The sequence below is a fragment of the Elephantulus edwardii genome, unplaced genomic scaffold (genome assembly GCF_000299155.1).
Source record: "Elephantulus edwardii isolate Elephantulus edwardi_28Jun2011 unplaced genomic scaffold, EleEdw1.0 scaffold00045, whole genome shotgun sequence".
NCBI lineage: Eukaryota > Metazoa > Chordata > Mammalia > Macroscelidea > Macroscelididae > Elephantulus > Elephantulus edwardii.
Genome location: NW_006399795.1, coordinates 4,067,243 through 4,086,025, shown reverse-complemented (window position 1 = coordinate 4,086,025; position 18,783 = coordinate 4,067,243). Strand labels below are relative to the sequence as shown.

At 42.3% G+C, this 18,783-nt stretch overlaps 1 pseudogene; it reads right to left on the bottom strand.

Moving 5' to 3' along the window:
• Window positions 1-7,684: 7,684 nt before the first annotated feature.
• LOC102866712 lies at window positions 7,685-8,011 on the bottom strand (annotated as a pseudogene).
• Between the last annotated feature and the right edge of the window lie 10,772 nt (window positions 8,012-18,783).

Genomic DNA, 18,783 nt, shown 5'->3' with positions numbered 1-18,783 from the left:
ACCTTCTCTATCCTGAGCCAACCTTACTGTCTCTGACACACCTACCCGCATTAACCCAGTCACTGAATCAATCCATCTCATTGAGGGTCTTCCTTTCTTGTGTTATCCCTGCACTTCCAAGAATGATGTCCCTTTCCAAGGACTGGTCCCTCCTTGAAACATGTCCAAAGTATGTCAGACGAAGCTTCAGAATCCTTTACATAGTCAATAAAACACAAGTAAACAATTTCCTGACATTCTCCGCTTTCAGCCATGATTCCTCTGACATCAGCAATGATACTCCTCATTCCTCAACTTCTTTTGAATCCAGTTTGAATTTCTGGCAGTTCCCTGTTGCTGCACTGTTCTAGTAATTTTTAAATAATCTTCAGCAATATTTTACTGGCATGTAATGTTAATGATATTGTTTGATAATTTCCACATTCTATTGAGTCATCTTTCTTGAGAATGGGAACAAATATTAGTATCTCCCAGTAAGCTGGTCAGGAAATTGTCTTCTAAATTTCTTAGCATAGATTAGTAAGCATGTACAGGGCTGCATCTGTTTGTTGAAACATACCAATTACAATTCCAAGGACTTAATTTTTTGCCAAGGCCTTCAGTGCAGCTTTGAACATCTTCCTTCATTACCATTGGCTCTTGATCATATGTATTTCCTGACAAACTCCCTGTCTACCACCAATTCTTTTCAGTACATTGCCTCTTTGTACTCCTCGCACTTTTAAAAAATTTCCTGCATCATTGAAGATTTTGTAGAATTCTTCAGCATTGCAGCTTGAGACTTGACTGTACTCTTCAATTCTTTCAGCTTGAGAAATGTTGAGTGTATGCTTTTGTTTCTAATACCAGGTCCTTGTACATTTTATTATAATACTCTGTGTTGTCTTCTCAAGCTATCTTCAGAAATCTTCTGTCTACCTCTTTTATGTGATTGTTTCATCCCTTCATTGTGGCTTCTCTGGGTTGAAGGGCAAGCTTCAGAGTTTCCTCCGACATCCATTTTGATCTTTTCTTTCTCCCCTGTCCTTTTGCTTTTCTCATGGATGATGTCCTTGATATCCTCCCACAGCTTGTCTGGTCATGGAGTTCAGCGCATCAGATGTATTCTTTTTATTTATTTTTTTTCAGATGTATTCTTGAGATGTATTTTAAGTTCAGATGGGATGCAAGGCCATATTTTGGTTCTGGTGTAATGTTTGGATTTTCTTTTGTTTTCATTGAACTTGCATGTGAGCGATGGCTGCTCTGTTCCACCATCAGCATTGTTTTGACTGCTGATATTGATCTTCTCCTCCATTTTTTCCACAAATGTAGTTAATATGATCCCTGTGTAGTACATCAGGGCCAGTCAATGTGTATAGTCAACATTTATATTTTTTGGAAAAAAATTATTTTACAATAAACATATCATTGGTTGTACAAAATTCTATCATGTTATCTCCAGCCTTATTTCCGTGGCCAAAGCCTTATTTTCCAACTTCCAGTCCTTCTTAATTAACAACTTTTGCATCCCAGCCACCAATTACTGGTGATTACAATCAGTTTCAGGCAGCGCAAGTCAGTAAAAATCTTCATTTTCTTCATCTTTGGCTTTAGATCTTGGTGTATATATCTGAGTAATAGTTGTACTGCTACTCAAATTGTACTAGGCCATCCTTGTATTTAATTTTTTATTTATTTTTTAAATTATTATTTGTGTGTGTGTGCTGTCAAATCGGATCTGACTGGTACAGGAGGAGATTGTCCCTCCTTCTCCAGCAAAGCATCTGGTGTATTTGAACTGCTCACCTCTGGGATTGTGGCGCAGCTTCTTGCCACTAGGCCACCAGAGCCCACGGCCTTACTTGTATTTATATGGACAGCGTTTTATCACCAACAATATTGTTCTTCCCGCTAAGGCTTGTCATGTTCTTTTTAACAATGAACATGAAACCATTCCTCTGTAATTTGCCATTCCCAGCATAGTAGATCATGCTGTTATTTAGTACTGTTGAGTCAACTGTCAAGGGGGATGATTTCCAAAGAGGTCTGGGAGTCTCTTTGAGTAAGAACTAGAAAGTTCTGATGTGGATGTGAGACTTTGATAGGACACCACTGCATAAAGTCACCAAGCAAGAGCGAGCGAAAGAAAAAGAGGTCTATTAGACATTCAGAACAAACGATGAATGGGTCAGAATAGAACCGACCCTGTCTTTATCCTATATAAGGGTTTATATATTCTTTCTAGTGGGGAATCAGGTAAACACAGATTTCAATTAGTTTGTGGTGGTGAGGGATATCATGCTTGGAAGGACGGAGGGACAGACAGCACAAGAGAGGAAGACCCTGGATGAGATGGACTGACTCAGTGACTGGAGTAATGGAGGTAGGTGTGTCAAGAAACAATGAAATTGGCTCAAGATAGAGCAAGGTTCTATATACGGTTGAGTTGTAGATAGGGTTGAGTTGGAGGGTATGAGTCAGAGTCGACTTGACGGCACGTAACAATAACAACAGCTTCAGATGGGTTGATTTATGGTGGTCCTTGAGTGGTCTGCTCTTCAGTTATCTTTTAAAAAGAGAGAGAGAGAGAGAGAGAGACTGACTCTTTTTCTTGTGTTATATTGACACAGTCACACATCATTGTCTAGAACAGCTCTTCTGGTCGAGTTTCTTTGTTACTGTTTCCTTTTCCATTCCCAGTTATTGACTGTAACTCATAGTGACCCCAGGAACAACAGATCTGAACTTTGCCTTATCCTGAATCCTCCTCAGGATCTAACATCGGTTTGTGCATGTCAAAATGGCCAGTACCAGTCTATCTCAGCACCCTAATGCCCATGATGTTGATCTTTACGTGTTTCATTATAAAATTGCTTATGATGGTCCTAGATTCAGACTAGGTATATTCCACAGTCCAGTTACTGATAGCTATTTCTGGCTCTTTCTCCTCATTTTGAGTCTTGCCACATCAGCAAATAAAGGTCCTTCCTTGGGTGAAGCTTTAGCTTTCAGCGTCATTAATGTAGACTCTAGTTGGAGGAAGCGGCTGTTCTCCAGGACATTTTTAATGCCTTGCAACCTGAGGAACACATCTTCTGTCACGATATCCAAAATATCCTTCTGTCCTCATTCCCCAGCTCAGTTCAGAGCCTTTGCTCTGCTTCTCATCACTTTTTTATGCATCATGCCCCACCCTCGGCACCCCTAGCCTCCTGGCTGGCCTCCTTGCTCGTCCTCCTGTGCCTAAAGCCTTTGCACTGGCTGTTCCCTCCACCTGAATGTTCTTCCCTCGGATACCCTCATGACCCCTTCCTCACAATATTCAGTTCGGTGTTCAGCATAAATGTTTTGACCTCAAGGAGACCTTCCTTGACCCCATCCCGTCTGCTCACCTGGCCCCTCCTAGCCTGCCTTCTATGTCTTTGCAGCACAGACTTTATGACATTGTATCTTATTGTTTTCTCTGCCTCACTAGGTGGCATATACCAAGGGCTGCTCCCCTGCCCCCAGCCTCTGCCTGTAGCTGACACCCTTACTGTTATTCAAGTTACATTTTTACAGAGTGAATCAGTGTTGCTAAACCCTGGTTTACCCTCAGTGAGGTAGACTCCAGCCTTCTAACCCCAAATCTTTCTGCTCCCCACTTCTTCTCTCATTAACCCCTCCCATGTTCTCCTGTGCTACAGAAGGGAGTTCATTCGAGAATTTTTAAAATCCACCTACTGTTTCTTGAACATTTCCTTCCACCAGGAGCAGAACTTCCACCAACTTGGGGCAAAGGGAGCTTTGATTACTGTCAGGTCAGGAAACTGAGGTTGCAGTGTCTTTGTGTATCTCTAAAGTGGTAGATCTGGAATTTGAACCCAAGCAAACTGAGCTGGGATCAGGGGGGTTGTCTCTGGGTGGTCCAAATGGTTAATATATTCAAGTAGTAATCAGAAGGTTGGAGATTTGAGTCAAACCAGAAGTGCTTCAGAGGAAAGGCCTGGTGATCCACTTCTGAAAAGCCAGCCATTGAAAACCTGGTGGAGCACTGTTCCTCTGGGATACACATGGAGTGTCATGGTTCGGAGTCAGCTTGATGGCAATGGATAGCTGGTAGCCTGAGTTTTAAGTGTGTGTTTGACAAAAAGGAGAACTGGTTTTCTGTCTGACCCTCCATTCAGTTGGAACCAGCCCTGACTTGCCTGTACTCTCTCTGAGCTGTCCCACCGCCTTTCTGGGTCACTCAGGACCCTTGGTCTACTCTGGCCTGGGATTGATGGGGTGCCAGGGCATCATTCCACGCTCCCCATGACTGTCACAGACCCTCACCTCTGAGTCATTCCATCATCCTGCAGACAGCACAGCGGGGAGTAGGAATCTCTGGGTACTCCCTCTGGTCCCCTCTTCACCCGAAAACCTGAGTTGTTACAAACCAGGCTTTCAGGATTCAAACGCAGGTCCAACCACTTTCCAACATGAGATCTTGCCTAGATAACCTGTCCTCTCTGCCCTCGCTTTTACTTCACGATTACACCATCTGGGACAGTGACTTCCAGCTGGATTGACTAAGATCCTGAGATCCACTGTGAGAAATGCAATGTTCGTCCACCCACACAGCCCTCACTTCTAGACCTGGAGCAACAGGAGCAGTGCCCACCCTGGCTCTCGGGGCCACAGTTTGATCTCGTCTACTCAGTTACATTTAAGAAACTTCACTTATTGAATTCATTTCCACCCCTCAACTATGTCACAGTCTGCTCTGAAAAGCACTGCTCGACAGCAGAAACATATGATCTCACCTAGCACAAAATCTCTTTCTTGACCGACTCACATCAACTACCATCTTCTGAGGTAAATGCCGTGTCAAAGTGGAACACGGACACCAAGAAATTGGGATAAGCCCTTTACATGCGTTTACTCATTTACTCCCAAGAAGAATTTTGCAAGTTGAGGACATTCCCATTTTCACAGGTGAGGAAAAGGACACACAGAGAGATTAAGTCGCTTGCCTGAAGTCACACAGCTTCATCGTGGCAGTGCGGAAGAGTTTGACCCCAGAGTGTGAACTCGTTCTTAAATTAATTTTTAACTATGATTTCATGCAGCAATTTCACTACCGGGAATTTACCCTAAAGAAACCATAACTGCCACCCAAGCAAATAAATGCACACCCATGTTTACCGTGGCTTTGTTTGCAATAGCAAAGAGCTGGAAACAAACCAAGTGCCCATCAACAAACAAATGGATAGAGAAGATCTGGCATATTCACACAATGGAATACTATGCAGCATTGAAAAATAAGGAACTAATGAAATATTGTACCAAATGGGTGACCCTGGAGGACATTATGCTGAGTGAAATATCTCAGTCACAAAAGGACAAAAATTGCATAGTACCACTATTGTAAAACAGGACTGGCATCAGGGCTGAGGGAAGACAGAAAAGGAGGGGAGGAATGATGTATATTGCATTGAAACAGATGAGGGAGAGAACTGTTTAAACGGGATATATGAATGGATAGTCTTGTCATTACAGAAGTCCAGAGCGAAGGCTGCATGGTGCAATGGACTTGGGAGGAGGGATTACATAACAATGAAAGAGTTTTTCTTTTACTTTTCAGAGATAAGAGCAAACTGGGGGGAGGGGGTGGGCAGAGAGAAAAGTGAAACAATGAATGACTGGAAACCCTAAGTCTCTGTAAACTTTCATTAAAATTAATAAATTTAAAAAATTAATTTTTAAATATTATTTGAGTGACAGTTTACAGAGCAAATTGGCTTCCCACTCAACAGTTCAAGGACGTTATGTTTCCTGACATTGATTATAATACCAGCTTTGTAGCAGCACTCTTTCTACTTCATCCCTGTGTTTCTTGTTTCCATGCATCTTTCTTCCCTAGTCCTTCCTGTTAGCTCTGGCCCGACTGTGAATGTTGCCTTTTACATCTCCTGTTGGTCTAAGGTGTGTGCTTCTTCTGATGTTGCCGATCACTCTGTATGTCTGCCTCTTATTTGGCTAAAAGTGAGTCACGTGGGTACAGGGAGGGTATGCTTAACTGCTAACCCTCACCACACTTTTCCTGGCTAAAGACAGTGGACAAGGGTGGAGCTGGAGGGTACAAACCACAGCAGAGTGGCCTTCTACCTGGATGTGGCACGTTAATGGGTTTCTGCAGCTCCTTGTGGGACCAGTGGTGGTGGCTAGGCAAGCAGGCCCACTGGCTCGCACCCTGGTTTCTGATGCTGAGCTTGGCTCCAGCTGTCCTCAGATCACCCTCTTGTAGGCATGTGTGGGTGTCAGTGGTGAAGCCACAGAAGGCTGAAGACAGCAAAGATGCTTTCTGCATCCGGGAGCAACTGCAGAGGCTTCAAAGGGGGAAGTTCTGTTAGGAGAAAACTGCACAGACAGAGGAAGGACAACCTCCGCTCTTGGTCCATGCAGCCCTCTCTCTGTTCATCTATAGCCCTAGAATCTCAGCCTTCTCTTTCCTTCCACAAGGAGCCCTGATAGCACAGTGTACAGCCTGTCAGACTGCTAAGTGAAATGCTGCTAGTTTGAATCCAGCATGAGGGGACGGCAGGCAGTCCCATAAGCATTCAGCCATGGCAATTTGATGGAGTCACTCCAAGTGGAAGCCAACTCGACAGCAGTGCATTAGATTTGGCATTTTTTCCCCTTCCCAGAACCCAGTGGCATAAGTAGGGTAAGCGTTGGGCTACCAACTAAAAGGGTAGCAATTTGAACAAGCCACTTGCTCCAGCTAAACCTAATTCAGTTCATTCTCATTTAGATTTACAGACTTGGCAGCAAAGAGATGGAAACAATCCAAGCACCCGTCAGGGGAAGAAAGAATAATGGAATGCATCCACACATGGAGTCCTATTGTTGTTGTCGTTAGGTGCTGTTGAACTAACTACGACTCATAGACACTCTACGCACAGGTCAAGCCTTGCCCTATGCTTCCCCTTCATCGCCTTGCCACCATTCTGAAGCCCATTGTTGCCGTCACTCTGTCAATCCATTGTGTCTTGCTCACCTTTCCCAGCAAGATTTCTCTTTCCAAGGACTGGCCCCTCCTCACAACACGCCCCAAGTATGTGAAACTAAGCTTCACCAGTTTTGCATTGAAGGAGCAGGCTGGTTACACTTCCTCTAAGATTTGTTTACTCTTTTGGCAGCCCATGGGGACATTCAATATCCTTTGCTAACACCATGCATAATTCACCACTAATTCAAAGGCATTAATTCTCCATTGGTCTTCCTAATTCATTGTCCACCTTTTATATGTGTATGAAGCAGTTAGAAATAGCACGGCTTGGGTCAGACACATTTTCGCCTTTAAACTGACATTCTTCAGCTCTGGTGGCCTAGTGGCAAGAAGCTGTGCTGCAATCCTGAAGGTGCATGGTCCGAATCCACCAGAGGCTCTGCTGGAGAAGAAGGGGCAATCTCCTCCTGTACCAGTCAAATATGATTTGACAGTGCACATACACAAAAAATAAGAATAAAAAGTAAAGGGTTTTTAAAAACAAAACAAAACTGACATTCTTGCTCTTTGGCACTTGAAATGAGTCTTTGACAGCAGATTTTTCTCAGTTCAACACGTCTTTTAATTTCTTTTTTTTTTTTACAACTGTGAAATAATGTTTATTTTGATACTACTTTTAATTGTACAATCAATCCATAACAAATTACCAAACTAATTTTACATAATGCTTTAGGACTGGGGTTTTTCAGCCGGTTCAAATATAGGATCTTCAAATTTGAAGGTAGGGAAGGTATTCATGTCTGCTTTACCATACATTTGCTTAAGCTTAAAAAGCTCCTTCTCCAAATCTTGTTGATATTTTGGGCCAACATCAACAGGTCCTCCAGATGCCTGTCGTTTAGATTTGTATTCTCTAATCTTGTCCACAAAAAGTTTCTGTATAGGATCAAGTTCTTTATTAAATGCCACTGCTGTAACACCAATGTTCCTCTTGAAATGGACTGAGACTGCTGACTGAATGACAGAGGAAAATATGAAGAGCCTCTGGAGAATCATGGTGACTTTATTACTTGCGCTTCAGTCCTGAGCTGCCAGAAAGCCGCTGCCAGAAAGCCACCACCACAGCCGCCGTTCTACTTCGTCTTTTAATTTCTTGACCGTTATTACAATGAATCCAAGAAAAATCAAATCATTGACAACTTAAACTTTTCTTCCAACTATCCTGATGCTGCCTATCAGTCCAATGGGGAGGATTTTTGTTTTTTGATTGTTGAGATGTAATCCATATTGAAGACTGTAGTCTTTGATCTTCTGTATGAAGCATTTTAAGTCTTCTTCACTTTCTGCAAGCAAGGTTGTGTCATCTGCATCACACAGGTGGTCTGGAGTATTATACAACACTAAAAAAAATCAACCAAGAGTTCATGAAACACTGCATAACATGGAAGCATCTAGAAGATACTATGTTGAGTGAAATAAGTCAGTCACAAAAGAGACAAATGCTGTATAAGACCATGGCTACCGAAGGCTAAGGAAAGGTTTACATGCAGAAGAATCATTTTTACGTGGTTTCCAGGGATGAGGAGGGAGGGAAAGGGAAGTAAAAACTAGTAAGTAGATAATAGATATACAACAGGATGCATGAAGGAAAGGCAATATCCTGTAGAAGGTTGATCAGCACAGTATCATCAAAGAACAGAAAGACACAGAGATATTGAAGGATTCCTGGAAATCAGAATTAGAGGGAGAACGGGGGGGGAAATGTGATCACATTGTGAGTTTTGGAATGAATGTAATAGAACAAAATGTGCATGAATAGTTGCATAAACAATTAATTTGTTTTGTAAACATTCACTCAAAGCACAATAGAAAGAATTTTAAAAGAAAGAGAAAAAGAAAAACCTTAGAACCTTCCAGTCTTGACAATTCAGTGCAGAGTTGTCATGAGTCTCTGGAATTAATTCAATGGTAGTGGGTTTTACTTTTGAGTTTTCCCTTCCAAAGGAGACCTCGTGGAGCCATAGTTAATGTCCTTAGCTTCTAACCCAACGCTGGAGATCAGAGCCCACCAGCTGGTCCAAAGAAGAAAGACATGATGGTCTGCTTCCTGGAGACCCTGCGGGCCAGCTCCCTTCTGTCCTACTGTGAGCCAGGACAGACTTGAGGGTAAGAGGTTCTGTGGGTTAATCCATTCCTTTATCATTTTAATCTTCTGTTTATTCTCATAGTTTATGAATCAATAGGTCCCTTCCTTAAGTGGGGCCAAGTGGCTCAAGCTCAGGAGGAATTTCTGAGCAGGGAGTCAAGGCCTGGATCAGCTGTGAATGAAAACGTAGACTTTTCTTAAAGCTCAAAAGTAATTTTTCTTCCACAGCTGTTGTGAATTCTTCCCCCCATAACTGGTTCATTTTCTTTACAATTCAAAGGGAACTGGAGGCAGTTTCCTTCAGAAACAGAGAGGCAGCAGTTAAAAATAAAGTTAGAGAAGAGAGATCAGAAACCTTTTAGAGGAATAGAGAAGGCAATTCTACCAGGAACTAGGGGGATGAGCATGACTGTGCTTGATGATTACATTTAGCATAAACTTCCTGGCACCCCAGACAAAGGAGGGGACCTCAGGAAGTCTTATGGCTTTGGGCTCACCAAAAAGCATACCAGATTTTAAAAAGGTGGAACTTTACAGGACTGGGAGCATATAAAAAAGAGCTATTGTTGTTGTTGTTGATCGCCTTCAAGTTGAGCACAACTCATAGCGATCCTATGAACAAAAGGCTAGAAGCCCCTTTACAACTATTGAAATTTATCAAAGTTCCTAGTTTCCAGAGGCATGTTGTTTAGGGAGTAGATGCCACTCCGCTAGGGTGTGGCAGCCAACAGACGCTTCTAGATTTTGTGACACCCCCCTCAAAGAAATAAATGACTCAGTCTTCCTAAACCTCAGTTTTCTCATCTAAAGTGGGGCTGGTGACATTTATCTTGCTAGGTGATTGTGAGAATCATGGCTAACAGTAGATGGAGGACGCCGCAGCATGTACTGCCCTTCCTTTGCCCGTGGAAGTGTCAGGCATATTAAAAAGCACAGCTCAGATAAACTAAATGTGGCCCATAGATAAAATAAATTGTCCATCTTCCTCCCAAGGAGCAGCTGGTGGATTCGAACCACGTACCTTTGTGTTGGCAGCACAATTCCTTACCACTAAGCCATCAGAGTTCCCTCATACATGCAACACAATATCACACATCTATAAAGAGAAATTCTGTCATTTCCTTTCCTTTCTCACGGCTTCCAGTGTTCCTGGACTCATACTTCTTACACTTCATACTCCAATTATTTAACGAATGTTTTGAGCTGATCCTTCTCATTTTGAGTCTTGTCACGTCCGCTAATGAAGGTTCTTCAATGACTTTATTTCACTCACATCCTTAACATGAACTCTGCTTGGAGGAGGTACTTCTTCCCTAGTCATATTTTGAGTGTCTTCTGAATTCAGGGACCCATCTTCTGCCAATGTATTGGACACTGTGCTGCTACGATTAATAGAATCTTGTTGGCCTAGTGGTAAGAATCTGTGCTGCAATCTTGAAGGCATGCAGTTCAAATCCACCAGCTGCTCTATGGGAGAAGGATGGGCAGGCAATCTCCTTCTGTGCAAGCTCTGCTTCTGAAAAACCCGCTACGGGTCAGTTATAGGTCGGTTCCACTCGATGGCACACAATAACAACAAAACCCATTATTTCAGAAGTGGGTGGGCAGGCCTGTTTCTTAGTCCATCTTCATCTGGAAGCTTCAATGAGACCTGTCCACCATGAATGACCCTGCTGATATTTGCAATACTGGTGGTATAGCTTCTAGCATCACAGCGACATGCAAGCCATCCCAGAGATGAGAGATGAGTGGTGAACCTATCAGGTGTGATCATGCAAATAAGATGTGTGGAACTGCATGTGTGGAACATGGGGATTGGCCAGTTTTGCCATCTTGCTAGACTAGATTACCAGGCAGGCGCAGAGGCAGAAAATTAAGAAAGAACCAAAGAAAATGAGAGAGAGAGAGAGAGAGAGAAAACACTATAATACTGGAGAGATCATGCAGGACAGCAAGCTAGCATGAGACAAGGTAAGATGGTGGTGGTAACAGATGAGCAAGAAAACAAGAGAATGGGCTTCCAGACCAGGGAACAACATAACTGAGTGCATTTATCAGAGAGATGGGTTTACCAACCCACAAAGCTAAAGCTAAGCGCCACTGGACCTAGGCTTACTGGTAGAGTTGGAGTGCCACTGGGCACATAACTGGCAGAGCTAGATGAGCTTTATAATTCTTAACCTAAGCAGGGAAGAAACCAAGGTAATGAAGTTCAGAGCCATGGAGAGAAACCCGCTTCGGCAGAGCCAAAACAAACCTTGTAGTGCTTGCCCCACTAGGTCAGAGGCTGGGTCATGAAGCCAAGGCCCCGACAGCACTGGTTTGAAGGGCACTGAGTCCCTGACTTCCACAGGGTTCTGTTCCTGTGACTCTGTTATAAGTCAGTTCTGACGTCAGTCTAATACTTCTTTTTTGTTTTGTTTTTATCTTTATTTTTTTAACATCTTAGAAAAGTCTCTTCAATGTTCTGATCCTACTTGAGTGAGTGGAGACTGAAGTCTTTTAAACAACAGTCTGATATACAATTATTGTTTTCTTCAGATCCAGAGCAAAAAGAGTGAAAAAACTGCTAGATGACATAAAAGTCAGTTCCTGTGACCCAGATGTCAAAAAAACTAGAGAAAGCCCTGCTACCACTGCAGATCACTCTGAAAAGCATCACAGTAGAAGGTCCCCGATGGAGTAAAAGAAAGATGTGTGTCCTGGGGTGGGGAGGGGGAATGAAAAGGCTGGGTTAACTGGTCTGATAGAGGTTGGTGGAATCCAGTGACTGTTAGTCACCCTTCAAGCCTCGAATGCAAATTTCCCCAGTGACTTAACTCAAATCCTACAGTTTTCACTACAGATTACACCTCAACATAAAGAAAATAAAAATCCTCATAACAGGACCAATATGCATTTATCCATCATGATAAATGGAGAAAAGATCAAAGTCGACAATGATTTCATTTTACCCGGATTCACAATCAACACTAAGGGAAACAACGGTCAAGAGCTCAAACAACATATTGCAACAGATAGATGAGTCCTCAAGGACCTCTTTAAAAATGCTAAAGAGCAAGGATTTCACTGTAAAGAATGAGGTGTGCTGGCCCAACTCACGGTATTCTTCAATTGCTTCATATGCATACGTTATTGTGTACCATGGAGTTGAAACCAATCCATAGCTGACTCTCCATCAGGTTTTTAGAGGCAATAAATTGCATGAGAAGAGATTTCCCAGCTTTCTCCTGTGGCGCAGCTGGAAGATTTAAAGTGTGTACCTTTGTGTTGGGAGGACAATTCCTTACCACCAAGCCACCAGAACTCTCTATATGTATGTTGTTGTTGTTATGGGCCATCGAGTTGCTTGAGACTCATAACGACCCTATGTACAACAGCCCTAAACCCTGCTCTATCCTATGCCAATTGCACTACCTCTGACACACCCATCCCGATTACCCCAGTCACTGAATCAATCCACCTCATAGAGGGTCTTCCCCTCCTGCGCCGTCCCTCCACCCTCCCAAGCATGATGTCCCTCTCCAAGGACCTGTCCCTTGCAACATGCCCGAAGTATGTCAGATGAAGCCTCAGAATCCTTGCCTCCAAGGAGCCACCTGGTTTAACCCTCTTCAGGATGAATCTGTTTTCTTGGCAGTCCATGGTACATTCAATGCTCTTCTCCAGCACCACAGCTCAAAGGCATCAATTCTCCTTTTATCCTCCCTAGTCATTGACCAACTCTGTGATGCATAACAAGTGATTGCAAAGACCATGGCCTGTATCAGACACACCTTAGTCTCCAGAGTGACATAGGAGAAATAAATGATGTATAAGAAAGACTAAAGAAAAGCTGATGTCTTTGAATTGTGGTGTTGGTGAAGAATGTTGGATACAGCATGGATAGCCAAAAGAACAAACAAATAGCTTTGGAAGAAGTGAGGCTAGAGCCTTACTTAGAAGCAAGAATAGTGAGACTTCATCTCACACGCTTTCAGTGTGCGTCTGGAGAGGCCAGTCCTTGGGAAAAGACAACATACTGGGAAAGACAGAGAGTCAGAGAAAGATCCTCAAGGAGCTGGACTGACACAATATGAGAATGGGCTTGAGCATAGCAGAGATGGTGATGAAGTAGGATAGAGTAAGGTTCAGATGTCCTGCTCACAGAGCCAACTCAAAGGTCCCTAACACCTACAATAACATAAAGTGATGAATAACATCAACACCAGGGTGGAATGGATTTCTTCAAGCAATCAACTATACACCATCAAAACAGAACCATCTGGCCAGAGATAAAGCTCAAAACCCAGGATGGAATTGGGGGGAAGGATAAACAAAGACAAAGGAAGGAAGGGGGATGAGGACTGGTACAAGGTGGGGATTGTAATCAATGTCACAAAATGTATGTAATGTGTATGAGTTACTGAATAGGAAAACAACCCTGCAAACCCAAATCACAACTATATATATATATATATATTGTTGTTGTTGTTGATTGTCTTCGAGTTGAGCACAACTCACAGAGACCCTATGAATAAAAGGCCTGAAGCCCCTCTACAACTATCGACATTTATCAAAGTTCATAGTTTCTGGAGACATGTTTAGGAAGTGGATGCCACTCCTGTTTCCGTGTGTGTGTGTGTGTGTGTGTGTGTGTGTGTGTGTGTGTGTGATTGGAATACTATGCAGTAGCAGTGGAGATTACTGAAGAATTAGTGAAACACTTCCTAACACGGATGAGTCTACAGGACATTCTACTAAGCGAAATTAGTAATAACAAAAGGGCAAATACTGTCCACTATTATAAAAAAGTTAAAGAAGAGTTTACACAATGGAAAGAATGGTTTACCAGGGATAGGAAGAGAGGGAGAGAAAAGTTAAAACATCAGTAAGTAGATAATGATGGTGGTGGTGTTTTAGGTGCCATTAAGTCAACTGTGGTTCACAGAAACCCTATGCACAATGGATCTAAACTTTGCCCCATCCTGTGCCATCCTCATTATCTCTGATATATTTGAGCCCATTGTTACAGTCACTGGGTCAGTCTGTCTCACTGAGGGCCTTCCTCCCCCTTCACTGACCTTCCATCTTTCTAAGCCCAATGTCCCTTTTCAAGGACTTGCCCCTCCTAACAACATGCCCCAAATAGTGAGATGAAATTTGTCCACCTTGCCTCCAAGGAGGATCCTGGTTGCACTTTCTCCAAGACATACTTATTCTCTTGGCAGTTGATGGGCTATTCAGTATTCTTCTCCAACACAACAACTCAAAAGCATCAATTCTTCTGTCATCCTTATGATAATAACACATACTAAGATGAATAAAAGGAAAGACAATGTAGCTAAAAGGGATATCAATATCACTATAAAGGAATATCACAACAAAAGGATAACAATATTACTAAAATGATACCAATAGGTACACAGAAATACAATCAACAAAAGTAAATAGTATTGCATTCAAAATCTTGTCATACCAACAGTAATAAATGTTAGCCTATACTTTGGACATGCTACAAAGAAGGACCAGTCCTTAGAGAGTGACATCATGCTTAGGAGGGTGGAAGGACAGCACAGGAAAGGAAGACCCTCGATGAGATAGATTGATTCAGTGACTGGGGCAATGGGGGTAGGTGTGTCAGAGACAATAAAGTTGGCACAGGAGAGAGAAGGGTTTAGGGCTCTTGTACATAGGGTCACTATGAGTCGCAAGTGACTCGGTGGCACATAACAACAACAATGTAAGCAGACAGGTAAGATGCACAGCTATAGATGAAAAGGGCTACATCCGTGACCACACAGTTTTTGCAGATGATATTTTTACATTCACATTAGTACATGCTATAAATATATTCATGTATTTAGTAGAGCCAACAAGGAACAAAGTTATAAAGACTTTTTCATCATAACCAAACATGCTGAAGGAATGATTTTCTGGTTTTTGAGCCTTGGAAGCATAGTCTCAGACAATATCAAGGTCAATTGGCATAACGTAGTCCAGAAAGGCAATGTTCTACATATTCAACTTTGGTGAACAGTGACTGGGGTCTTAAAAGCTTTCGAGTAGATTCAACTCCCAGTCTCTTCCAGTTCAGAACAAAGAAGAGAGGAATAAAGCAAAGATACACCAGAACAATCGGTCCCAAGGGCTAATTAATCACACACACCTCAATCTCCACAGCCCTGAGGCCAGAAGTAATAGATAGTGCCCAAGGACCACTCAGAAAGGGATTACAGTAGAAGATACTGAGTAGAGTAAGGGAAACTGTGGAACAAAACTAAACAATATTTTTTTTAAAGCCTAGGCTTACTGTTAGAACCTCTGAGACTATGGACTTAATAATTCTCTCAACCCAAAACAAAATGCATCCCTATGGCTCAACTTCCGGTCAAATGATAGACAGACCTACAAGGTGATCAATAACAGCAGAGAGGTACTCATTCAGAATAACTAGCCAAGTAAAAGAGCATAATTTTCCAGGAATAAAGTATGGAAGGCAGGAAATAGTAAGATAAAAAGATTAATGGAAATGAGAATTATAGGAAGGAAGTGGGGAAAGTGAGACTACCTTGTGGGTATTCTAATTAATGTTGAAAGACTGCAGTATATTAATATTCTCCACCACATGCACCTCAGTTCATACATATCAGTTCTTCTGTTTTTCTTTTTCATTTGAAGAGTATTCACATCTTTTCTTTTATGATTTTTTTAGTATTATTTCATATTCTTTTCTTTTCCCATTGTTTTTCTCTTACTCTCATGTATTTTTTTTTCCTTCCACTATATAAGAACTTGATGATAGTTGAAGACTACAGTGTGCCTGACTCAGTCCATGATATTTTCAATCGCTTGCTATGTATCTGAGAGCTTGCTATGCATAGGAATAAGGAAGACAGAAGAATTGACACCTTTGAGCTGTGGTATTAGAGAAGAGCACTGAACATCCCATGCATGGATGGCCAGAAGAACAAACAGATATGGCTTGTAGGAGGTGCAGCCGGAGTGCTCCTTGGAGACAAAGATAATGAAGCTTCATCTCATGTACTTCAGGCATGTTGCTAGGAGGGGGCTTTTCCCCAGAGAGGGACATCATGCTTGGTGGAGGGTCAACAAAAGAAAACAAGACCCTCAACCAGGTGGATTGACACAGTGACTTCTGCAATGTGTGTGAGCGTGTCAGGAAGTGTGAGGATGATACAGGACAGGACAGGACAGGACAGGATGTACATCTGTTGTTCATAGAGTTGTTAATGAGCAGTACTTGACTTGATGACACCTAACAACAATTAATGTTATAAAACTAATATGTGTATGAATGATTGTTTGAAAAACTGATTTGCTTTGTAAACTTTCACTCAAGTTACATACACAAAGAACAAATGAAAGGAAGAGAGGGAGATAGGGAGGGAAGGAGGAACTTCTCTTTTAAATCCACAAACAGTCTAACATTACACTGAAAAAGAAATTATTCATAAATGAACAAAGAGGTCTTTTGTATTAGATTTTCTCATTGAAAATATGATTTTTTGATTGCTACTTTCATGGTCATTGATTGTACATCTAAGTTAAATGAAATCCTTGTCAACTTCCATCTTTTCTCCGTTTATCATGATATTACTTATTGGTCCAGCTGTGAAGATTTTTTTCTTTGAGGCATAATCCATAGAGAAGGCGATAGTCTTTGATCATCAGTAGTATTTCCAGTCTTCTTCACTTTCAACTAACAAGGTTGTATCACCTGCATGATGAAAGCTGTTACTGAATCTTCTTCCAATCCTGATGCTGCATTTGTCTTCATATAGTTCAGCCACCCATATTATTTGCTCAGCATGCAAATTGAATGTTGTTGTTGTTGTGTGCCATTGTGTGGCTTGTGACTCGTAGCGACCTCATATATAATAGCTCTGATCCCTGCCCTATCCTGAGCCAATTTCACTGCCTTGGACACATCTGCCCCATTACCCTGGTTACTATGTCAATCCATTTCACCCAGGGTTTTCCTCTCTTGCACTGTTCCTCCACCCTTTGAAGCATGATGTCCTTTTCTAATGATTGGGCCCTCCTGGTCACTTGCCCAAAGTATGTGAGACAGAGCTTCAAAATCCTTGCTTCCAATGAGCAGCCTGTTTCACCCTCTCCAGGAGAGATCCATTTGTTCTCTTGGCAGTCCATGGTATGTTCAATACTCTTCTCCAGTACAACTCAAAAGTATCAATTTTTCTTCGATCCTTATTCATTGTCCAGCTCTTAGATGCATAGCAAGTAATTGCAAAGACCATGCCTTGGATTAGATGCACCTTAGTCTCTGGACTGACATTGTTGCTCCTCAGTACTCTGAAGAGGCCTCTGACAGCAGAATAGATAACAGTAAAAGGATACATCCCTGATGCACACACGTTTTCTGATTCTAAACAACACAGACTGGCTAGGCACATGTTCGCATGTCCAAAATCAAATGTTCTGGCTTCCAGACTAAAACAGACTAAGAAGAGGGACCAGGCAATCTACTTCAGAAAATTTTAGGAATGGCAGCACAATATTGCGATAGGTGTGATGTAACTCCACTATGTCATAAACCAAGGACTAGGTGTGTATTAGTGGTGGCGGAATATTTTGGGAAAAGATAGCAAGAATAGAGAGCAGCATGATGTGAAAAACATCATCAGTGTCACTGAATTTTATCTGTAGAAGCTGTTATATTGATGAGTGTTTGATGTGCATATTTGCACCACAATAAAAAGGCAAATGACGCCTGGAAGAGCTGTCACTGGGTAGGACTGCCTTATTTTTCTGGGTGTCACAAGTTTTCTGCCTCTGACAGAGTGCAGTCCTATCACTTTTCTGTATTAGTGGAAAACACTTGAGTTTCCTTCTCTGACAGGTTTCTGGCTTATTTAGGTTTCACTGTACATATTCAAGGACGATTTCTTTTGAAAGTTGCAAAAGCTTTCTCCACTTGTTTCTCATAACGAACTCTGTAGTCAAGGGAGTTGTGATTTTTTTGTAGCCCTGTGAGGACAGGTCTGGAACAGATCCTCCGGCCATCACATTTTTCTCTCTGCATTTGTCAATTCTCTTTGGGTTTGGGACAGGATCTCTCTGGACAGGGAGGGCTGGGGAGCTCTGCCAGGGATCAGTCCTTCTAAAATTGGGCTGGGAGCAAAGCTGGAGTTTCAGACTTGGGGAAAGCATATCTCCCCGAAGGGCCTGGGGTAGGGAATCACAGGCAACCCAGTGAGACTCCAGAGCTGCTGTCAGAATCACAAAACATCTAAACCATCAAGCACACATCTTAGTCTCACCTGAGACCACTCTCTTTTCCTGGTGAAAAGAGACAGAGCCTCTAACCTTCCCTCTGCAGCAGCTTCTTGAGCTAATGCTGGGCCCAAGCTGGTCCTGGAGCCAAGAGTCCCTTGCAAGTCTTAGTTTTCTCGTCTGTCCAGGCAGACAATGATAGTTGCTTTACATCCCAGGCCAGGTTGAGTAGGGTAGATCCATTTATTAATTATTTGATGTAATAACAATGGTATGCATAGGAATCAATCGATTACATCTGTAGAAAAAACAGCTGGAGAAGCTCAATATCAGCTGTGAAAACTAGGCCAGGAGCTGATTGTGGAACCGACCATCAACTACTCATATGCAAGTTCAAGCTGAAACTAAGGAAAATTAAACCGAATCCACAGGAGCCAAAATATGA